General features: G+C 41.4%; 1 long non-coding RNA gene across 1 annotated transcript; it reads right to left on the minus strand.

The window, feature by feature from the left end:
• Positions 1-1004: 1004 nt before the first annotated feature.
• Positions 1005-5329, minus strand: LOC127306606 (uncharacterized). Its single transcript, XR_007854742.2, has 3 exons — positions 4910-5329; positions 3882-3993; positions 1005-1538 (listed from the first exon to the last, which is right to left on the minus strand). It is a non-coding gene; the product is annotated as an uncharacterized lncRNA (long non-coding RNA).
• Positions 5330-5566: the final 237 nt, after the last annotated feature.

Consider the following 5566-nt stretch of genomic DNA (forward strand, 5'->3'; position numbering starts at 1 on the left):
TGATTGAGCATCACCTAGCAGGTTCTAATTATCTGCAAAAATATGCAAATAAAATCAAATAAGCAACCAATATAATTTTTATAGATCACTATGATGTGGCCTTCTTTCACGTAGAATAATGGAAAAGCTGAGAAACATGACCCAAAACCATTTCTTAGCAATGAGCAATGGATTTGATCTCTTGCAACCCACTCTCTGAGTGTTCCTTGCACATGGTACAAGTTTAACCCATCTTCTTCAGCGAATTCATCCAGCAGAAAGTATTACCATAGGAAAACTGGACAAATATGTAGGTCCTTTGAACATGGGTTTCATATGCCTGGCTTGATAGTGCAGAGGTCGGAAGTTCACATGGTCAGATGGGGAACCAGCCTCGGTAATCATATAAATGTTTAAAAGACTTGGCCGGTTCAAATACTTAATAAGATTTGAATGGTACATATTACATTCCTGAACAAATAACTGCAGACAAAATGGCCTATTCAAGTGCACTAATCTAACTGCCAGAGCATATTTATTTTAAGCCATACCTGATCCAGTCAGAATAATAGTGCGACTGGTATAGCTGTTGGAGCATATATATTCACATAATTGCTTTCCGTTGTACGTAATTATCACCATATATAACATTAATGGAAAGCAGCAAAAATAGACATGGATAGTTTCCACTACATTTTCAGAAGAACATTAGTTTAACAGTGATACAAAGATATCTGAAAGTGCACTCAAAAGAAGAAGATACATCTTTACTATTAAATTGCAATAGGTGACCGACTGGTGTCACATATGGGCCAACTTTTTTAGGCCCGAAGTCCCTAATCGAATCCAACGTGGTTTGGTTAGAGCGTGACTCTTGCTCAAGCGTACATAGGCACGACTCAAATACAACAATCCGAGTCTTTACCGGCACGTTGTACCCTCGCAGTTTAATCTTGGGAGTGTCTAACCATCACCTAGATGAAAATGCAATTCACTTCAAGTCAGATTTCTCTCAGTAGTACTCATTCATCCGTTCGGCTACATCGGCCTCATTCCCTTCGGCATGAATCATTTGCCAAAAAATCAGTCCGGTTTTTCCTGGCTTTTTTTGCATCAGCCCCTTATTTATACATGAGCCTTTTTTTGAACTGGGCTCTGGTGCATAAAAACTAGACAAAAAATGTGGACCCACAGGAAACAGTGATCTGGGTCAGGACCTTGTACATTAAACAGAAAACTGGGCCTTCTATTTCCGTTGGCCTGTTCTACCAGGTGCATCCTGTCTCCAGCAAACGACGGGCACCACACAGGAAATCAGAAAAAAGAGGAGGGAACAAAAGAGATCCGGCAAGAAACAAGACCGATCCACATCCAAGATGGACGGGAATGAGAACTACGGCTCAATGGAGTGTGCAGATGAATCTAGGCAACCCTCTGTACATCATACACTCTCAGGACATGTACTTCACTTCTCCACCTCACCCCTACTGCTTCCCGGATCCTCTTTTCTCTCGTTTTCTAGGTCAAGCTTGTACATCTCCCCCAAAATTATGTTGGATCTGCAAAGTAAACGCTTGATGTTATTAGGAAGTAGTGAAAACCACCAAAACCTACTGTGTACGGCAACATCACTACACTAAGCATGTTTAGTCTTAGATGTACGTCCAGTATTTTACAAAGTATTCAAAAAAGGCTATGTCACCTGTCACCAGGAAGCTATGAGCTAAAACTACGCAAGATGATATTACGTCACCAGCCTTACTATGCCGCTGCCACCGATCGGTTTTTGTGACTCTTTCTAGCTACTGCAGTCATTAAACTAGGCACTGGAAACTCGAATTTAGCTACGGCAGTCATGCTAAAACCTGAAACTGAAAACTAATTTTCCAGTTTGCATGTGTCAAGTAAAGTAATAGCCTCACACTATTTATGGCTCAGCATAGACTTTTTAAAGACCATCTACTTTTGTCAGGTTACAACTGCAGAGCAAGACTCCCCTTGAGTGCAGTCTAAAACTGAAGCTCTCAAGTGTACTCCTCTCTCTTGCCGAGACTTACAAACCAAACTTGACGTTAACTGAACCCCTCTCTCTAATTTTTTAAATGAACATGAAACTGCACTGAATCAAGACAAGAAAACACACAAATTGCTTAAGTATATTTTCTTAGTTCAGAGGTATCATATGTGTACTAACTAGTAGTTAGAACAGTTTCTTCTTTCTACTTGTTTACATGATCAGCAGGAAATTCTTTAAGAAATACCACAAGTGAGGCCAGTTAATCAGTCAAAATTAACAACTGAAGAATCAAGAAATGAGTGACGGAGAATAAGAGACGGAGGTAAAAACTGAGATAAATTGGGGAAATGAAGAAAAAAACAAAACTGAAGAATCAAGAAATGAGTGAGGGAGAATGAGAGACGGAGGTAAAAACTGAGATTTAACTCAAGACAGAGACACTGATGAAACCAGACTTACGAAAACTTAAGAAATAGTGAACAAACTGAAGACTTAAGAAGGAATGACTGAAAATTAAGCAAACTGAAGTAACAGGGTTACAGTCTGAGAACTGAAAAATGAGGGTAACTGAGACACACTGAGAGCTCAAGTAGAGACACTGATGAAATCTGAGACAGAGATAAACTGAAGAAAAGACCGAGCGTCGCGGAATGCAATATGTCTAAGACTGAGCTAAATAATTTAAGACTGATCTAAAAAATGATAGCAAATGAAGAAATACAGAGCTAGAAATAAGCCTCGACGCTCGGTCATGCTAAAACCTGAAACCTGAAACTGAAACTGAAACTGAACTACTTAAGTAATTTGTTAACTTGATTTCATCAGTGTCTCGACGCTCTCGAATTTAGCTACGGCAGTCATGCTAAAACCTGAAACTGAAAACTAATTTTCCAGTTTGCATGTGTCAAGTAAAGTAATAGCCTCACACTATTTATGGCTCAGCATAGACTTTTTAAAGACCATCTACTTTTGTCAGGTTACAACTGCAGAGCAAGACTCCCCTTGAGTGCAGTCTAAAACTGAAGCTCTCAAGTGTACTCCTCTCTCTTGTCGAGACTTACAAACCAAACTTGATGTTAACTGAACCCCTCTCTCTAATTTTTTAAATGAACATGAAACTGCACTGAATCAAGACAAGAAAACACACAAATTGCTTAAGTATATTTTCTTAGTTCAGAGGTATCATATGTGTACTAACTAGTAGTTAGAACAGTTTCTTCTTTCTACTTGTTTACATGATCAGCAGGAAATTCTTTAAGAAATACCACAAGTGAGGCCAGTTAATCAGTCAAAATTAACAACTGAAGAATCAAGAAATGAGTGACAGAGAATAATTTAAGACTGATCTAAAAAATGATAGCAAATGAAGAAATACAGAGCTAGAAATAATTAATAAAAATGAGCAAAACTGAGAGAATGAAAGATGGAAAATGAGAGAGGAAAATAAGGGACATTGAAAATGAATGACAGAATGAGAGACAACTCATAAAATGGTGAAACCTCCTCCTTTACCCGGCTTGGAACCGGCTAGCCAACTTATAATTTTGTTTGGCGTAGGCGGAGTTACCCCACCAAATCCAGCGAAAAAAGGAAAATGCAAAAAAAAAGCAATGAAAACAACAAAAAGGTGCAAATGCAAGAAACATATGGATCCCAGATAAAAAAGCGAGAAAATATTAGTGAAATAAAAGGAAATGAAACTCCAGTGTTTCGCTTAAAACGAACACTCTTTTCGTCACAAGTAATGTCCAAGCATGCACAAAAAGCTATTACTAGAATTTAAATCTCATGCTATTGTTCGTTAGTGCCTCTACAGTACAAACAAACGTAACTTCTTTGCCGTAGCTTTTAGTCGAAAATAAAGTGCATGTTGCTATTCACTAACCACTTGACCATCCGCGACTGCCTTGCTGTTCACCAACCGCTTGACCATCCACGGCTGCCTGCTTTCGACACCTCCGATACACTCAGGGATGAAGCTGGTGAACAAAATCATCCTAGACAAAAGCAAACAACACAAAAACCTATTTTATTCATATCAAAGAGAAAGAATGACTAACTAAAATCAGACCAAAATGGAGAGAACACAAAAACAATGTAGTACATTACAGTATTGTACATCAGCAGTGGCACTTCACAAATCAAGACCACAAAAAAAGACGCCTATCAAGGCCTAACAGCATCACCAAAACATGATACTGAAACTACATTACACAGTGGATGAATTAACCAAAAAAGCTATACACCACAGACCCTATGCACTGAAGCTTAACAATCAGTGCTCGACAATGCAGCAGGGTCGGCTGTTCAGAACAAAAGAACAAGATAATTAAATTCAGAATATTTTTAAGTTTTCAGTGGCAGCAATTTCATACCATCTGCAGCTTGCAAAATTCGACATCCAATTCAGAACTTTACTCATATCATGAACGATGAAACAAATAGTAATCAAGATGAAATGTTACTATTATAACCTAATCCTGCAGTATCATACCCTGCAATCAATTGAACTACATATGAGCAGACTGTCTAGATTAGACAGGGTGCCTACTGAAATTAACCAAAAACTAGGTAAACAAATCAGTTCGACAAAAAGCAGAGTAGGGTTGTTCAGAACAAAGAACACTATAATACAGTTCAGAATATATTTTAAGTATTTTAAGTTGTCAGTAACTGCATTTTTAGAAGCTCAGGCTGTTGTGGTAATGATACTAGAAACTAGACAAAAATCTAGAACAAATGAACTAAATGGCGCTCAGGCCGTAAACACCTAAACATAGGGATCGATCACCATAAACACCTAAATGAACTGCATCAAACATAGCACCACAGATCTACGCATGGACGAGAGTTGCAGGGGTGTAGATGAACTCAAAACAAAATCAGGAGAGCAACAAATTGAGAGAAGCATACCAATCTCGCCGGCAACGCATCCTCCTACATCCTCCTCGAAACAGTGGCAACTCGCTAGAAGCTTCGCCATGGACGACGGGAGCTCCTCTGCCTTCGCGCAAGCCCATAGTTCGACTCGAACAACTCCGGCCTCCTGCTCCGCGGCGAAAACTCCAGCCACCGCCCCGCCGTGGAAGGAAGCCTCGCCTCCCCGCAGCAACGCCGGCCCGCTGCCCTGCCACGCCCGAGTGACTTCGGCCTCGCCGTGGAAGGAAACAGAGCCGCACCGCAGCCCCACCTCCCCGCAGCGCCGCCGCCCCGAGTGACCTCGACCTCGCTGTGGAAGAAAAGCCCCGCCGCCTCCGCCGCCCCGCGACCTTGGCCTCTCCCCTCTCCCAGTGAGAGAAAACGAAGGAAAAGAAAATGAGGAAAGTGAGATGCCTCAGGCACTACGGGAGAAACAGGCTTTGCCGTGCGAGCCATTGGACGGCAAAGAGGCCTATACGCACGGCAAAGGCTTTGCCGTGCGTGCACGCACGGCATAGTTTGCACGGCAAAGTCTTCGACGGCAAAGCTGCCTTTGCCGTGCGCATGGACGGATTGCACGGCAACGCCCTTTGCCGTGCGTCGCCATCTCTGCCGTGCGCTGCGGACGCTGCCGTGCGAGGGATCTTTGCC

Source organism: Lolium perenne, chromosome 1, assembly GCF_019359855.2.
Source record: "Lolium perenne isolate Kyuss_39 chromosome 1, Kyuss_2.0, whole genome shotgun sequence".
Lineage (NCBI taxonomy): Eukaryota > Viridiplantae > Streptophyta > Magnoliopsida > Poales > Poaceae > Lolium > Lolium perenne.